Below are 17991 nucleotides of genomic sequence, written 5' to 3' on the forward strand. Positions count from 1 at the left end.
CAACGTGGAAGTCTTTCACCGTGTGTCAGGTGCTACTTCAGTCTTAAACAACAGTCGACTATGAGTAGGCCCTATGTTATTTTAGTGGCTTGCTTGGTGACATAAGCTCATTCCGTGATCGTGTCTGACAGGGACTTGGCCCTGATGAGTGTCGCTGACAAAGTTTTCCCTAACGCACACAAGCATCTATGTAGATGGCATATCGCTACGTACGTCCTTTCAAAATATTACGATATTTTTCCAACTACAGAACTTGTAGAGAAGGCCCAGTTCTCGTGGAACACTGTAGTCAAATCGAAGACAAATGTTATTTTTCAGCGTAGATGGGATGCTTTGGAAAAAGATTACAGGGTTGAGTACTCCAATTTTGTTAGTTATTTGCGAGAGACTTGGTTTCCTCACAGGGATCAATTTGTATGTTGTTGGACTGACCAACACATTCACTTTAGGAGTACAACAACCAATAGAGTTGAAGGGTCTCATGCTCAGGTGAAGTGTGTACTAGGAAATGCAAATTATCATGATTTTTTGAGTATGTTTAGCTTAATCCACCCGATTCTAGAGATCCAGATGTCCGAGATTAGAGCTACCTTCAAGAGAAGTATGATTGTAACTCAGCACCACCACCGGATTCCTTTATTTCATGAACTCAGAGGCCTTGTCTCACGCAAGTGTTTAAACTTGCTATTTGAAGAAATAGATAACCGCGTAAAGCGTGTTAAAGATGGAGAGATCAGGTGTTGGTGTTATTTGCGCACGAGCCATGGACTGCCATGTGCTCATGAGTTAATTGAGTTTGAAGAGCAAGAGCGGTCCATCCCTTTGACTGCTATCAACCCCTTTTGGAAAACATTGTCTGCTTCTACCAATATGTCAGTGGGTGTTGGTCCCGATGTTACACCTTCGATGGACTTGTTCATGAATAGGTTTGCAATGGTTTCTGAAAAAGAGCAAAGGGTTATGATTAGGAAGCTTATGGAGATTGCCGTACCATAAAGTACATGGCTAGTACCGTCTCGTGAGGAAGCAAAAACCAAAGGTCGGTCTAAAGGTAGTTGCAGCAGAAAGCTTCCAACTGGAGATGAGAACTCTTCAAAGTGAGATCCATCTCATTTTGAACATTCTCAATGTGATCATGAGGAGTGGGTCTCGTCACAACCAAATACTACGCCCACCCAAAACACCCACACCACACCAACAAATAAGCCTTCTCCAAAAACACCAAAAACAACCACACCAAGAAATAAGCCTTCTCTAAAAACACTAAAAACAACCACACCAAGAAATAAGCCTTCTCCAAAAACAGCCACACCATGAAATGTGAGAGATGGGTTAGACTTTGGAAAGACGAGGGGTCCTAAGGATTACGGGTGGGATATTCCTGAAAAAATGCATAAATACATTGTCAGAGTCCATAACCCTGTTGGCGATGGCAACTACGGTTATAGTGCTTTCTGCATTGCATTAGGAAGAAGTCAAGAAGAATGGTCGCAGATGAGAAAGGACTTGTATTTAGGAGCTCGTTAGTGCTTCCTTATCATGCCGCTGAGAACCCAAGCAAATCCTGAGAGAGTGAAAAAAGTGTTGGGTAGCGCACATATTGGTGGAAATCATTTTATCAATATTGAACTTGTTGAAGATTGTCCGTTCCTCCAGTAATGCACCAATGGCTTAGAGCTCGATATAATATTGCTGAAAGTTGGAATTTGGCCTTGACAACAAGGCAATTGCAATTTATGGCATTGAATATTCCCAATCTAATATGGGAAAGCGAGCCTATTGAAGACCCAACCGTACATGTTATCGACTAAATTGTTTGTATGTTGTCGATATGATATTTTGATGTAATTTGGAACAAGTGTAATTTTATTTCATTTTAATGTTAAGGCTTTTATTTGATTTGATTTGGAAATCGAGTGATCGACTAAATTGTTTGTATGTTCTCGATATGATATTTTGATGTAATTTGGAACAAGTGTAATTTGATTTTATTTTAATGTTAGGGCTTTTATTTGATTTGATTTGGAAATCGAGTAATCGACTAAGTTGTTTGTATGTTGTCGATATGATATTTTGATGTAATTTGGAACAAGAATAATTTGATTTTATTTTAATGTTAGGGCTTTTATTTGATTTGATTTGGAAATCGAGTGATTTTTTTTTTTTAATTAAAAATATTTTAATTAAAAACTGGAAATTAAATTCTTCATTACACTAGGAAAGCAGTAAACTACTCTACTCCTACTGATGGAATGCTAACCATTCCATAAGAAAAACTAAAACTAGACCCTTCTATTTATAGTTGAATGGACGGTCGTGATTGAATCTCAGAAATCTGATCCAACGACTGAGATTTTATCACTATTCAACTTTTTGACTTTAAGGAATAGTAATCACTATTTGACACTATTCAACATTATTTGACACTATTCGAAACTATTCATCTTTTGACTTTACAAAAAGTTAAATAATAAAAAATCTAAAATATCTACGTCGTCTTCGATGAATAGTGATGTACTTGGCTTTATCTCTGATTTCAAACCATACGTCCATTTTGTAAAAGCAATATACCGTTATGTAGAGTTTTCTGCGCTGATCATTTTGACAGGTCATATGCTTCAATCGGAGTTAGGAGACGAAGATGTCACCATTTGAACTTTCTATCGATTTTGGATCGTTACAAGTCGGTTTGACCAAGTCTTGACCCGAACATGACTCCTTTGGCTAGCTCAAGAACTCAAGTTTGGATTCTTCAACTTGTTTCATGGTTTTCTGGAGTCCATGAGCTTTCTTGGCAGATTGGAGCTTTAAATGAGCTGATACTGAAGATTTCAAGTCCAAGCTTTATTCGGCTGTATTTCATGCTAAAACGCAGGTTCTGTGTGTATTTTATCGTTGACTGTTGAAACCTGTGAAAACATGAAAATACAATTAATTTACATTTATTAAACACATAATTGACCCAAATGTAATGTCTCTGCGGGGTTTAAAACACAATTTTGGGTACTTATCAACCACCCCCAAACAGCACTTTGCTTGTCCTCAAGCAAAGAAGAGACACTAAAATAGATAAGTGGCCAAAAATGTGTAGTCTTAAGCTAATTCTCGTTTCGCAGAGTGCGATTGCATTGACCGTATGCAACAAGGCCTTAAACCACTAGGAATTCCTTAGTGGACGAGTTTTAGCCTCGTGAGAGTTTTCCAGAGAAGATACCCACAAACTTCACCTATACTACAACGACTCAGTAACAAAGGTTTGTTCCCTAAATTAGATATCAGATATCTATACGTCTCACTAGCGGGGAACGCAAATTAATTCCTTTGAAACCTACGTTAATAAATGTACAATAATCAAAACATCTACATATGAATATGTATGCAGTGAACTTTACAATGAAATGTACAAGCAGGGCCGTTTCTGGATCCTTTGGAGAGCGTCCTTAAGTAGGTTCTCATAGGTATGTATCGAAACACAAATTCTCTCATATTTTTCACTCAAGTTTTGCTTACTCCAGTGTGCAGTGGGCACACGTTTCCTCACATTCTCAATGACGTCGGAAGCCGAGGTCGATCAATCACGTCTACCACTTACTATCGCACTAACCTATCCTAATTGAGCTAGAGGACTTTTATTAGGTATTACGGAGCTTAGAAAATGGTTTAGAAGGAATGGAATGGATAACAAAACAATGAGTTAGAGAAAATATCACTACACCATAATAGGATATTTGCAACACGCACTTTTTTTGCTTTGCAACGCTTATTTACCGTTAGTAAATTGCCAACGCTAAATAAGCGTTGGCAATGTTGTAAATCGTTGGTTTATTTGAGTGAATTTCCGGAATTAATTGCTAACGCTTAAAAAGCGTTGGAGAAGTGTTACAAATCCAAAAAACCAAAACAACTTCGAAATTTCAAAAATAGGAAAACAAAAAGAAATCGCCGTCGGTATGTCAAAATAGAAAACCTCTCTTTCTCTCTCTCACGGCCATACCGGGTTAGGTTAGGTTTTTTTATCTTTCTTTGGTGACCCTTGTCCCCTCTTTCGTCCTTCACCCCTCCTCCTCTTTTCGAAAAGCACAAAGTCGAATCTGAGGTTCATCGTCGGTTGTTAATCGTGATCCCAAGTTCACAAACTTTGTCGAGGTTTCTTTCTATCGACTTATTACTTTCAATTTTATTATTGTTTATTATTTATTAATTCATGTCATGGCCTTGCTAGTTTCAAGCACACACAAGGTTATCTACGGAGATATCTTTGGACCATTTCTAATTTTCGAGAGATGGGGACTCTGGCTAGTGAATATCATTGCTCATTGGAATGGTTGAAAATACTAAGTTTATTTTGAGTACTAAACTTTTTTAAGCTAATTTTTTTAAAAAAAATCTTTTTGAGTGAACTGTAATAAAGCAAGACGTTGGACTTGTATATCTAGGCTTGGTATGAATCTGCATAGCAAAGTGAACTAGTTAATTCTAACGTGGTAGTGCGTTTGGCATCAACTTCCTCTTTTCATCTTATTATCGTTATCAGTCAATTTTATGTAGTTGTTTAGTCGAGAAAACTTATTTGTTGTTTATGGTGTACTTCTTTTTGAGGGTTTGCATTACTTGCAATTTCACAATATGTAGAAGTAATTGCTTATCACCGACGCTAAAGGTCTTTGTGACCATGATTTTTCATGGTTCACGAGAAATTCCATTTTTCTTTTTGCTTTAACACCTAAAGTGAAAATTGCCTTATTACTTACATCCCTCCTGGTGTCACACATTCCATTTTTGCGAAGATCACTTTACGCCCGCTTTAATAAGTCATATGCTCATATTATAAATGTATGAAATCGAGGTAACATTTGAGCCTCAAAATTGTTTTCATTTCAAGATTAATGATTTCAAGAATGTATGACACTTTTCTCCGATTTGGTTTATCTCGATTAATTATCTCTAAACAAATCGGGGTTAATAATTCTGTCTCTAGAAGTTGGCATAGGAGTTTAGTTATAATTTTCATTTTCATTTTGTTAAATAGATGTCCTCCTGTATATGGTTTAGTAAAGTGCTTAATGGACACATGATAAAATTATGTATTTGCTGATTTTTTATTTTGTAGATTCTTTGTGTTTGTTGGAGGTGTTGATACTTCTGCAGAACTCAAAAAACAAAGGGAACCGTTACTAATTCAAAGTCTTGAGCAGGTTGTATGAAGGATGATACTTTGTTCTTAGGTTGTTATAATACTACTTATCCGATCTTGATATGTGTGCAATCTATTTATTGCTTGTTTGTGATCATTTCTGCATTTTGATTTATGTGCCATTTTAAGTTTATTTGCACTGTGAAAATGGTTATCAAAGTTCGTGGTGCTTTAACTCCATCTATTCCCTTATGTGCATTCATATCGAAGTCTTGGATGTTCTGAGAATCAAGTCAAGCAACGATATTAAGTTACAACTTCAACTCATTTTATACTTTTACTTGTTATTCTTGTTTTGGTTCCTGTTATTAGTAACTACCGCCTCTGTCAAATGTTGTGGCTACTTCTGTATTATTTTTTAAATTGGTTAGATATATATCTGAGCTCAAAAGTAAATCTTGGGGATTTACACATCAAAAAATGCATGTTAGGCAGGTTTGACAAAAAAATTTGCCCGTGTCTTCCGCTTTCCTACTCATTGTACCAAGAAGCTGAAACAAGCTACAAACATTTGTTGAACACATGAACTTGAAGTGCTTGTGGTGTGCATAAATTTTAGGAAACTAATACTCCTTTGACTATTAATAATAGGCCTTATGATTTCCCGACTTGTATTTTCCCTTACAAATGCACCATTAGATGGTTCACCGAGGTTGAAGAGTGTCTGTATTATGTTCTCCGGTGACAAGCCTGGTTCTGGTGGTGTGCTCTGCGCTCTACTTCCTAAACGTGATATTTTGTATTTCCTTTAAATTTGTTCCGTTATTTCTCATCAAGGTGTATTGCTATTCAAAATTGCATGGGATGGGATGTTTTTTCTACACTTTGATTACAAGCTAGTCTCATACGGTCTCTTGCAGCTTGAAAACTATGCAAAGACAGAGGAAGCTAAAGTTGAGGAGCTTATAAAAGCGATTCGCGGACTCAGGTGCCAAGGTCGTTGTCGATTGGAGCGGCGGTTGGCGAGATGGCATTACATTTCTGCGAGCGTTACAAGTAAATTTATTTGTTTTGTCACATGACCAAAGTCATTAAGTTTCAACTGTGCTTTACTATCAGTTGGTAAGAATTCGAGTGATGAGCACTGAATGGGTTCCCTGAAATGTAGCGTAGAAAGACATGAAATACATGATTGTCATCCATTTCTTGGTTTCTACCATTTATGGTCAAGAGGGTAAATGCATATACTTCCGTAATCAATAGGAGAATATTAATAAAATTATTTAGTGATCATTCATCACAATCATAATTTTCATTTCCGTGCTTATGGTTCTAAAAATCAGTTCAAAGTTTGAATTGAGGTTATTCTGTCGTATAACCGTGTTGTATTTGCTCTTGTAAGCTATCTTTACTAGATCTCGAGTAAAATCACTTTGACTTTTCTTTAACGTATTTCTTAACTTTGGTGATGAGTTGAAGCTTAGCCACCAAACCACGATGACTTGGGATATCTGATTCTATTTCAGTAGAGGAAGTTGGTGGTTCTCGGGTATGTATCTCGATCCTCAGAATGATACTTTTATGTTTTATGTCAGGCACCAGTCAGGCCAAGGTGCTTAAGATGCCAATTTAGTGAAAGTTGGTGTGGCTTGTCGTCAGATGCATTGCCTTGGTGCTCCAAGTTTTATTGTGTAATCTTTGTTGTGTTTGTGGAACCGACAGAAAGTTTCTTGTGCTTTTACAAGGTAATGTATAACCAAATACTGATTTTCCTAAGGGTCTAAGCTGTCATCTTTTATTATTTTATAGAATTCATCATTTAAAAACTTGGATATCCTATGGCTGAGTTGGATAAGTGTGGTAATTCTATGAAGAAGGCAATGAAAATCTGATTTCATTTGGTGCTAGGGAGAGGATAATTCTTGATAAATGTGGTTGGCTACTTAATTAGGATAATGGTGGGATGAGAAATGTCCTTTGGTGTGGAACATTGAAAGCATTGTATGACTGCTGAACCCCTGGTAGGATAGAGTGTAATCATTAGAAATACAACAAGGAATATTAGATTCAAATTTTAGTTGAACTCTCTTCCCCATCTAGCTAGGACATCATCTTTTGTAGTATGTATTTATCCAACAATACTTAAGCTTGTAGTTAAATTGGTATACTCTTCCTTGAATTGTGTTTAAACAAATTTTCAGGCAAGAAGGGCATTGAGAGCCTTGGAAGGAGTCATGCGGTTGCAGGCTCTTGTTCGTGGCCGCCAAGTGAGAAAACAAACAGCTGTGACATTGAGGTGCATGCAAGCACTTGTTCGTGTTCATGCCCGTGTAAAAGCAAGCGTGCTCACATGTTTGTAGAGGGTCGGTGTACAGAAATTGGCCGAAAGTGATTGTCGCAGCGTAAAGGAAGATATGTTGAAACAAGTTGAGGTATGGTAGTGACTTACGTAATGTGGAGCGATGTATTCTCTTTCCAATGTGCTTGCTACTATGCAAATTTCTTAGAGTTGCATTCAAATTTGTAATAATAACATTGTTATCTTCGGGAAGGATGGTGTGATAGTCAAGGAACTTTGCATGAAATTAGAACAAAGCTACAAATGAGGCAAGAAGGAGCTCATTAAGAATTTCTATGTAAATCATTTTGTTGCGAATGCCTCTCCAACAAGAATGGGGCGGTTCTTGATTAATTTTCCACTTATTACAAGCACATGTCCATATTTAAAAAGCGTATGAATTGTTTAAAACTTATTTTTCGGAACATTTCTTGGGACTCTTTGAAGACATGATTCTTAATTTCTTATTCTATTCAAAATTCGACATTGACATGGTGCAAATTATTAGTGGGCCAGTGCGTGTATTTAGTTGGATCTTGCATATGATGTACACACGGCTTGCGTAATGGAAGAACTTTACTCAAATGAGCTTGTTGAAGCGGAAAAAGATTGCAAAGCGCCTCTTTGTGGATCGAACTTCATTATAATGTGTGCCAAGTAATAAGTGCTCATATTAAATCGAAAAGACTATCTTGGCTGTTGTACATGCAAAAGGTAAAGTAAAGTTAGGTGAGCTTCATAGGTCCTTACACTTTGTGATTTTCTACATATAATCAATTACTTTGTGATGCTTGAACCTTGGGATATTATTCTATTGGTTATTATTGTTTTAGTGGTTCAAAAAAAGAAATTTATGTGAATGACTTGTTATTATGTGTTTGTTTTTTTGGCATTAAAGAACAACTCAAATGATTTTTGATAATGAATATGGAAATAAATTGTTGAATGGGGAAATAAATCGAGGGCAACTTGATATCCGCTTATGAATAAACTTATAAGTCCGGAGATGATTAAATTGTTATTATGTAGCTTGTAAGTATTAGCATACTCATAAATGCATTTATAAGACCTAAAATGAAAAAAGAGGGAGGTGGCATTTACTGATAAGTATTGGCCTATTCTATCTCTCTTAGTCAATTTTTTGAATTGATTCGAGTTTACAATACTCTATAGTCTATCCTTCCAGTACATATATTTATATGTTGTTTCAATTGATTTTTAATATAGGGATAGCCAAGTGGATAGATTGAAGTCTTAGATTTTTATCTTAAGCTGCACTCAAAGAAGGTACTACGGTCTTCATTTTTTCCCACCATGGATTTTGTATTCTCGCTTATCGGTTATCAATTTAGTAATGTACATATGATTAAGATCAAGTAAGTTGACTATTTCTTGTGATATTTTATCGCTCATATGGCTCATATTTCCTAAAGTTAATTATTTGTGTTTTAAGTTCATAATCTGGTGAGGGGCAATGCTGATTTTATTGGCAAGACTGAATACTATCATAGATTGTAGTCAATGGTGTGTAGACATTAATTAATGGTTTTAGGGGTCAGAAAGAGAATTTTTCCCCGGCGTAGAAGAAGACTTAAATGCGTCAAACATGGATGTGATACCTTCTACAACTATCATTAAGCAATTGGCAACAACAATTGAGTAAGTGTTTCTCCCTCTTTAGACGTCAAGTCATGTGTCCGTTTAATTATATGTAGGAGATTTTGCATTGTGTCTTATTGTATGTTCGGTGTAAAGTATACTATCTTTGCCTTTGGTACTGATCTCTATCAAGAAAAGAAAAGAGGGTGTCTCTAAGATCTGGCGATTCTGGGTAAGTTAATAGTTTCGTTTTTCCGTTTCGTTTGTTTGACGGATCGCAAAGTCTAATTCAATGAAAGATCTCTGGCATCATCTAGAAATTCTTCACTGTCTTCTCTAGTGCCATTGAGAGAGGCGGGGTTAAATTTTTCTGCGGTGAAATCTTTAGTGCTTCGTGAGAAGGAGGATAAGTCAACATCGACTTTTCGTGATGATGGCGAGCTCCCGCTATTAAACCGATCTTTATTTGATCCCGGTAAGCATAATGTAATGTAAGCATAAACCGGTCTTTCTAGCTAGTTGTAAGCATAATGTAAATGTACTTTTTTGCTTGGAAAATTGAAGTACTTGGTGTTTACAAGTGATTTGTATTGTATTTTTGCTTAGTAGTCACGGTGCCATCCTTGGTAGTCCGCGGTGTTTTTAATTTTTCTTTGCATTGTTATTTTTTAATGGCTATTCATTGTATTGATAATCCGGTCGGAGAGTGCACAAGGAGATGTTCTTGCTAGAAGCGATGGGTTGAGGGCGTGGGGGGGGGTTTTCGTGGCCGTGGAAGGGGAATCTGGCGCGTTGAGCTTTTGGGTTTGAAGATGCCAAGGACTTCTCGTGAGTGAAGGGAAGATTTTGAAAGCAAGGGTGGTTTGTTTAGGTGGGAAGTTTGCTTTACGTCCTTAATTTTTGTTTGCTTGAGTTTGGAGTGAGTTTTGTATATATATATATATATATATTTGTCTAAACCATTCTTGTATTCATTGGATTCTTGTATTCATTGGTTATTGTAGGTTTAATTTGGTCTCGCTACAAAATATCGCGAAATTATTATTTTTTATTAGCAACCATCAGCAACGGTTTATAACCGTTACAAATGAATTTTAATTTTTTTAATTAACTAACAACTTTTTAACGGTTACAAACCGTTGGTAAAAATTTTAACAAATTACTAACGCTTAAAAGCGTTTGTGAAATAAAAAACCGTTGCAAATGTTTTAAATATGTGTATGCGAAATAGTTATAATAAGCGTTGGAAATTTACGTTTTTGCAACGCTTTGAATTTGTTTTGCAACACTTTTTAAAGCGTTGGAAATTTCTATTTGCAACGCTTTGAATTTCTGTTTGCAGCGCTTTTAAGCGTTGGAAATTTCTGTTTGCGCTTTTTAAGTGTTGCAAATATTTCCAACACTTTACCGACGCCATATTTGTAACGCTTAAAAAGCGTTGCGAAAATTATTAGCAACGCTTTTTTGCCGTTGCAAATAGCCTGTTATGGTGTAGTGTATGGTCTTCAAATAATTACTAGAGAAAACCTAGTGTTCTTCTGTTTCAAAACTGTTCCATACTTCGCCCTTTTTGGCTTTTCTACTCCATTTGATTTTATTTTTGGAGTTAATAACTTTGATTTTTTTTTATTTTATATTTTTTTTTTCTTTCATGGAATTTATTTTTTTCTTGGTTTTGACACAGCTAACTAGATTCATCAATCGGCGTCAACTGATAAAACGAATTTTCGTATTTGTATAGGTCTTTCTCTTCTCTTTTATGCTCTTCATCATATTTCTCAAACTCATCATATATGGATATGGGTAAGGAAATAATGGTTGAAAAATGAAATGGATAATATAAAGGCTCAACGGGAAAACTAGGGAAAATATATATATATATATATATATATATATATATATATATATATATATATATATATATATATATATATATATATATATATTTAGGCTATATCGGTCCAAAGAATGCCTAAATTCTCGCCTAGGATATGGTATAGTGATCAAGCAAGTGGGCGTGTGATTTTTTTTTCTACTTTCGAATTTCTTCATCCTTGGGTCATTACTCAGATACACTTATGTTGAGGCTTTTTGGCTAGATTCTCACTGGATTTGGAATTTAAGTATTCTAACCATGAGTCCCAAAAAATTACTACTATGTACAGTCATTGACACTCATTGCATGAATATTCATGAAAAGATATAAAAACTATTGCGTACGTATTAACATAAGTTTCTAAGAACCAATCCTAATTCTAATGCTAATGTGAGATTTCTAGACAATTTTCATCATATAAAAGGAAACAAGACCTTTATTACTAAATAAGACTAACTAATTTTTTTTATTTTTATTTTTTGAATTTTTTTAGAAAGAAAGAAAAATGAATAACTTGAAAGTGCCTAATTTTTGCAAAATGTTTATCTCCCTGGATGCTTTGCCCTCAAAGTATCAAGAGAGATAGGGAAAGAAATTACCTGAGAAACGTGAGCAAAAATTAAATTTTGAATCTCTATAACAAAAATTACAAAGATGCATGTAACAAGAAAATTGAAAATAGCACACCAATCAAGAAAAACAACCAAAATACACACACATATATAAACATAATAATTTAGGTGGTTTATAGTGATTCCTAAGACTTTTATCAAATATAAGGGTTTGTAGAAACCTTTGGCATTCGCACCCGGATGGTGGAATGATTTAGCAAATACTGATTATTAAGCTAATATGTTGAACAAATAAACTCGGCGTCGTTGATAAACATTACCTTGCCACCCATCGGTACTAAATTGAAATACACGACGAGTTATTTGGACGGAAGGAACCGACGCTTACAACTATCTCTCCAAATAGAAGAGCGGTTACCTTATTATGACATTACTTGAATGTAGCAGAAAATGAGTCGTTTAAAGTTAGATACTCAAGACTTTATGTTGGGTCTTTTTAAGTCGATTCGAGACTAGGTGCGTGGGGTCTTTTTACGCCGATTCCCCTAGACTATGCACACCCCAAACAGGATGGCTGGGGTGTCATATTTCTATATCAACTATTAGGTAATAGTTGAAAGATTTGGGGGTTTAGCGAGTACCCCCCCTAAAAAATGGTATTTTTACACCCCTGTGTCGAGAGATAAAAAAAAAAAAAAAAAAAAAAAAAAAAAGTTGTCTTTCATGAGGCTTAGATATGTAAAATAGGACAGATCAACATTTTTTTTTTTTTTTTTAGATACTCATTCGAAAGATTGGTCTCAACAACGGAAATAATTGATTTATCTCTTGTATGCAAGGGTAAATGTTTGCTACTCATAGGTTGATCTATATTTTTATTTACTGTGATGGTAGAATTTTTTTTTGTATGTAGCAGATTCCCTAAAAGTATGTTTCAGGTACCCAATATAAACGCATGCATGTGTTTTTAAAGTTGATTAGGTTTGCAAAATTATTAAGCATTCCTAAAATTTGAATTCTAATCATGTTTGCTAATAATAAGTTATAAACATGCATTAACGTTAAATCACAATTCTAAACATGCTATCATATCATTTCCAAAAGACTAAAATTGATTTTCGTTTAAGTAGCCTAATCATGTGTGGAAATGGCATATAACCCTTTGAGGAGATTCAAGGGAGAGATAAAAAAAGCATTACCTTCCCAAGTTGTGCTTACACACACTTGGGTCAAAAGATGACTTGAGTGGTTATTGACTGTTTGATGTGTCGGGTCAATACCACTCTCACTGTTTTAGAAAATTATATACAAACATATAGAAGCCCACAACTAGGCGAAATGATGGCACAAGGCCAATAAGTTTCTGAGTTTGCCTTCGAGGGGCTTGATTGCACTAATATATTTAAAAAATTAAAACAACAAAATTACAAGTAAAAAAAAAATAAAACCTAATAATTCTACATTCTAATTTATTATTATTATTATATATATATTTTTAAATGTGTGGTGCTTGGACGATGAAAATCGGGGTCCACAGTTTTGTGCGGTCAACACAATCAAATGTGAGAGGAAGCATTAGGATCAGGCGAAAAGGCATTAAGTCTGAAGTCCGAAGTCCATTTTTCGTTAGTCCATTAGGTATTGTCCAATGTCCTCAAGGTTTAAATCCTAAGCACACACAAAAAATATTTATTATTATTATTATTATTTATTATTATTATTGTGTATTTATATTTTAACTTATTTGATTACAGTTATTTACAATAATCCATAGGGCGTGCGCTTAACTCTTTACCGTATTTACATCATTGGCTATTAGACCGCACTAGTACAGATGCTAGCACTAGTACAGAGTACAGCCATCACAAAAAGTTTCCAGCACGCATACTCGAACACTCACCGCATTTTAGTACCAAGACAGTCACTAGTAGCAGGAAGTACAGTAGCAACGTCCACATGTCTTGTGCACGCGGCATCAGCACCCAATTTAAAGTAAACACCCCATCCACTTAATTATTTAACTACCACCAACAACATCCCCAACCATACCAAACCTCAAAGTCAACATGTTTTATCACTCATAATCAATACTCACATAGACAACATGTACTATTTTTTTTTTCATACTGTTTCATACGCTACGCACACTTTACATTTTGGAGTCACATTGCACTCAATCGCCAGTGCTAATAGCAACAACTCACTGGGCCTGTCCCTGGCTCCCTACACCAGCAGCAACATCTCTCTCGGCAAGCAAGGAGCGTGCAGCAACAGTCGCGGCATCAACATCAATTGGAAGCAGTAGCAGCACCTATACACAACCATCACTCTAACTTACCTCAAGCCACCAGCCACGCATCACCACCTAAACATAACCAACAGACACCGAAAGCACAACCACCAACACAAACACAAACACCCTCTAGCTGACCTCAAACCACCATCGCCTCCTTCATTAGGCAGCAACCTCCATCTTCAATTCAGCACCATTAAAATCAGCTTCATCCAACAGCAAGACCTTCACCTTTTTCTCAAACCAACACCACCAATATAGCACTACCGAACAGCACCACCGAAACAGCCAACTTGCATCTACCGTCACCACCAACTGTCACAAATCAACCACCACCAAACAATTGTCTCCATTCAAAGATCGCGAACACAGCCAGCACCTTCCATCACCGTCTTCTTTGTTATTTACCATCGCCACAACCCAACTCCAATCCAGTTGCAGCAGCAGCAGCACCTTCAACAAAAGGAAATATAGATGAGAAGCAAGTAATTAATGGTTAAGAGAAGAGAATTTAAGAAAACACAAGCAAATTTAGGGGCGAGATAAAGTTTAGTTTAGTAGAAGAAGAAGAAGGAGTTTGTCAGAGAAAAGAAGAAGAGGAGGGGAAGAAGAGAAGAAAGAGTAAAGAAAGGCCCAAAATTAGGCCCATAACTACAAAATGGCAGATTTTGTTGGTTTTTTTTTTTTAATTAAAACATTTTAATTAAAACTGGAAATTAAATTCTTCATTATTCATTTTAGGAAAGCGAAGAAAACTTCTACTACTCTGATGGAATCTTGCTAACCATTCCATGAGAAAAACTAAAACTAGACCTTCTATTTATAGTTGAATGGACTATCGTGATCGAATCTCGAAATCGATCCAACGGTGAGATTTTATCACTATTCAACTTTTGACTTTAAGGAATAGTAATCATTTATTTGACACTATTCAACATTATTTGACACTATTTGGAACTATTAATCTTTTGACTTTCAAAAAGTTAAATAATAAAAATCTAAAATATCTACGTCGTCTTCGATGAATAGTGATGTGCTTGGCTTTATCTCGATTTCAAACCATCGTCCATTTTGTAAAAGCAATATACCGTTATGTAGAGTTTTTTATAGCTGATCATTTTGACAGGTCATATGCTTCAATCGGAGTTAGGAGGCGGAAGATGTCACCATTTGAACTTTCTAATCGATTTTGGATTTACAAGTCGGTTTGACCAAGTCTTGACCGAACATGACTCCTTTGGCTAGCTCAAGAACTCAAGTTTGGATTCTTCAACTTGTTTCATGGTTTTCGAGTCCATGAGCTTTTTTGGCAGATTGGAGCTTTAAATGAGCCGACATCTTGAAGATTTCAAGTCCAGCTTTTTATTCGGTCAGTATTTCATGCTAAAACGCGGGTTCTGTGTGTATTTTATCGTTGACTGTTGAAACCTGTGAAAACATGAAAATACAATTAATTTACATTTATTAAACACATAATTGACCCAAATGTAATGTCTCTGCGGGGTTTAAAACACAATTTTGGGTACTTATCATGATCGACTAAGTTGAATCGAACGGCAATCGAGTGATTTGGAAATAATGTTCATATGTTGTCAATAATGACCGAAACGACATGGTCAAGTTGTTTGGCCTTTATACCAAACGATGTGGTTGGGTCGTTTGGGCTTTAAGGCAAACAATCTGACGAGGTCGTTTGGCCTTGATGTAGGAACCGTTATTTCAGAATGAACATTTCTACAAATCGTGAAAACCACGCACAGCGAAATTAATGGTTCTCACGATTTTGGATTGGAAAACATACCTGTAGATCCGGCTAATCTAACTCTGAGAATCCAATAGCTATGAATCCGAATCAACAATCAACCCCTTGATCTTCTGTTGTATTCCTTTCAATAGATTGGACGTTGTGTGGGCAACGATCTACCAACCCCCTTCTTTCTCACAAAGCTAGATCCAATTTTGGATCTATCTTTCCTTGCCTCTCTTTTCAATCTAGAGTGAATAGTAATTTCGGCCAGGAGAGAAAGGATTCTATTTATAGACTACAACAGGGACCATGAGGAGAAATTATGGTTAGGCCTCCTGACGGGCTTGGGCTTCCCATGTTCGCCCAGAACACACGGCCCAAGTCCATCAACAAATGACTTATTCCATTAAAGGCCATTGTTGCACTACCGCCCTAATCCCAAATTACGTGTCAGCGTTTATGGGCTCCATATTATATGCTTGTTGATCTCCCCGTGTTTAAGATATCGAATGTTCATTGATTAAGTCAAGTTACTGACAACTACATTAATCAACTTCTTATGTCCTTGAGTAGTACCACTCAACCTCATTGTCATGTCGGAATAAATCCACCTGCAGGGTTTACATGACAATCCTTTTAAGCTCCTCAAGGGGACATCATCAACCCGACTTCTTGCGGGACACGAATTCCTTCTATAATCAACAACACACCTTACATACAATGTCATTACCCAATCCATCGAGTTTGTTGATTCACAAATGAATCTCACTCATTGATGATTTAAAGCAATGTATAATGCACGTAAGTGCCCGTTATTATATCTAGATTAAGAGGACAAACATTCATAATAACAGAGGCGTTTGTTCTCTTATATAGTCAGTATAATGAGAAACAACCTCATTTGGTCCTGTTCAATACACACAAAAGTGTACTAGTGTAATCCTATAGTCAAGATAGACTAATACCAGATTATACTACAACCATACCAATGGTTTGTCCAAATCCATCTAGGTTGTGAACGATTACTTATACTTTATAAGGTACTAATGATATGATATTCTGTGTGTCCACACTATATCATCTACAACATAAAGTATTAGACACATGCATATAACTAATATGCATAACATTTGTCCATATGATTCTCATTCAAAATATAAAAAATTAGAGTTAATACAAAAGTAATGCTTTTAGTATATAACCCTATCACTTTATACCAAACGATGTGGCTGGGTCGTTTGGGCTTTAAGGCAAACGATCTGACGAGGTTGTTTGGCCTTTATACCAAATGATGTGGCTGGGTTGTTTGAGCATTAAGCCAAACGATCTGCCGCAATCGTTTGGTATAAAGGACGAACGATCTAACGAGGTCGTTTGGCCTTTATACCAAACGATGTGGCTGGGTCGTTTGGACAAAATTTTTTTGAAAGTTCATTTCCTTTTTACAACACTTTCATATTCATCAGATTCCACTTAATCAAACATCATTCAAAATCAAGATTCCACTTAATCAAACATCATTCAAACATCATATTCATACTTAATCAAACATAAAATTCCACTTAATCAAACATCATTCAAACATCATATTCATCCATTCATTCCAAATCAAATAATCCATTCATTCGTTCCAAAGTTACAAATTACAAAGTTAAAAAAATGTTACAAACCCTAAACTGAAACAAATTATGAACTATAACGCCTACCACTGTACTTGCACCTAGTCAAGTTGTACGCCCGTTCGTAGGAAGACCTTGCTTCCTCTGGAATATTATTCTCAGCCAATTGCAGACCTCTCTCTAGCAAGTTTTTGGTTTCATCGATGGCGTGGATCACGTAAAAAGGGAAATCAAGATAAGTTACCAATCGAATGCAAAAAATCATAGTTAGAGAAACTCAATTAAAAATCACAATACTTACAATCGGTGAACAGTTAGGCAGTGTCTCCAGGGAGGGATGAATAGGAAAACGCTCAGGGTTCACCAAAACTATATGAGAATTCCTCACATACCAAGTCATGTAGTTTTGATGACACTCCCATGGATAAAACGAGATAGGTCCTCAATTGCAGGGTTGCATCATATGATTCTATCATGACTCCCAGTAAAGTGGACCCAATATTGCTCTAGTTCACCTCATACCCGCGTCCTGCCACAGTTCTTGTTCTCCAATTTGGTGTTGGAGGATCTACAGGTATAAGCTGCATGTGACCCAACTGACGCACCACCCTTGCGACAGCGTAAAGCTCGACAATGTTGAAAAAACATAGCAATCCCTCAAAAAATGCAATGTCATCGATCGGGTTTGTATCTCTGACATTTTTGTAGGGATGCCAATCAACTTGAAACAAAATCAAATGTGTCATTAACAACTCCAATGATCAATTACTAAAAAAAATACAAACAAACTTAAATATTTACATTGAAATAATT

The sequence above is a fragment of the Coptis chinensis genome, chromosome 8 (assembly GCF_015680905.1).
Source record: "Coptis chinensis isolate HL-2020 chromosome 8, ASM1568090v1, whole genome shotgun sequence".
In the NCBI taxonomy this organism is placed as follows: domain Eukaryota; kingdom Viridiplantae; phylum Streptophyta; class Magnoliopsida; order Ranunculales; family Ranunculaceae; genus Coptis; species Coptis chinensis.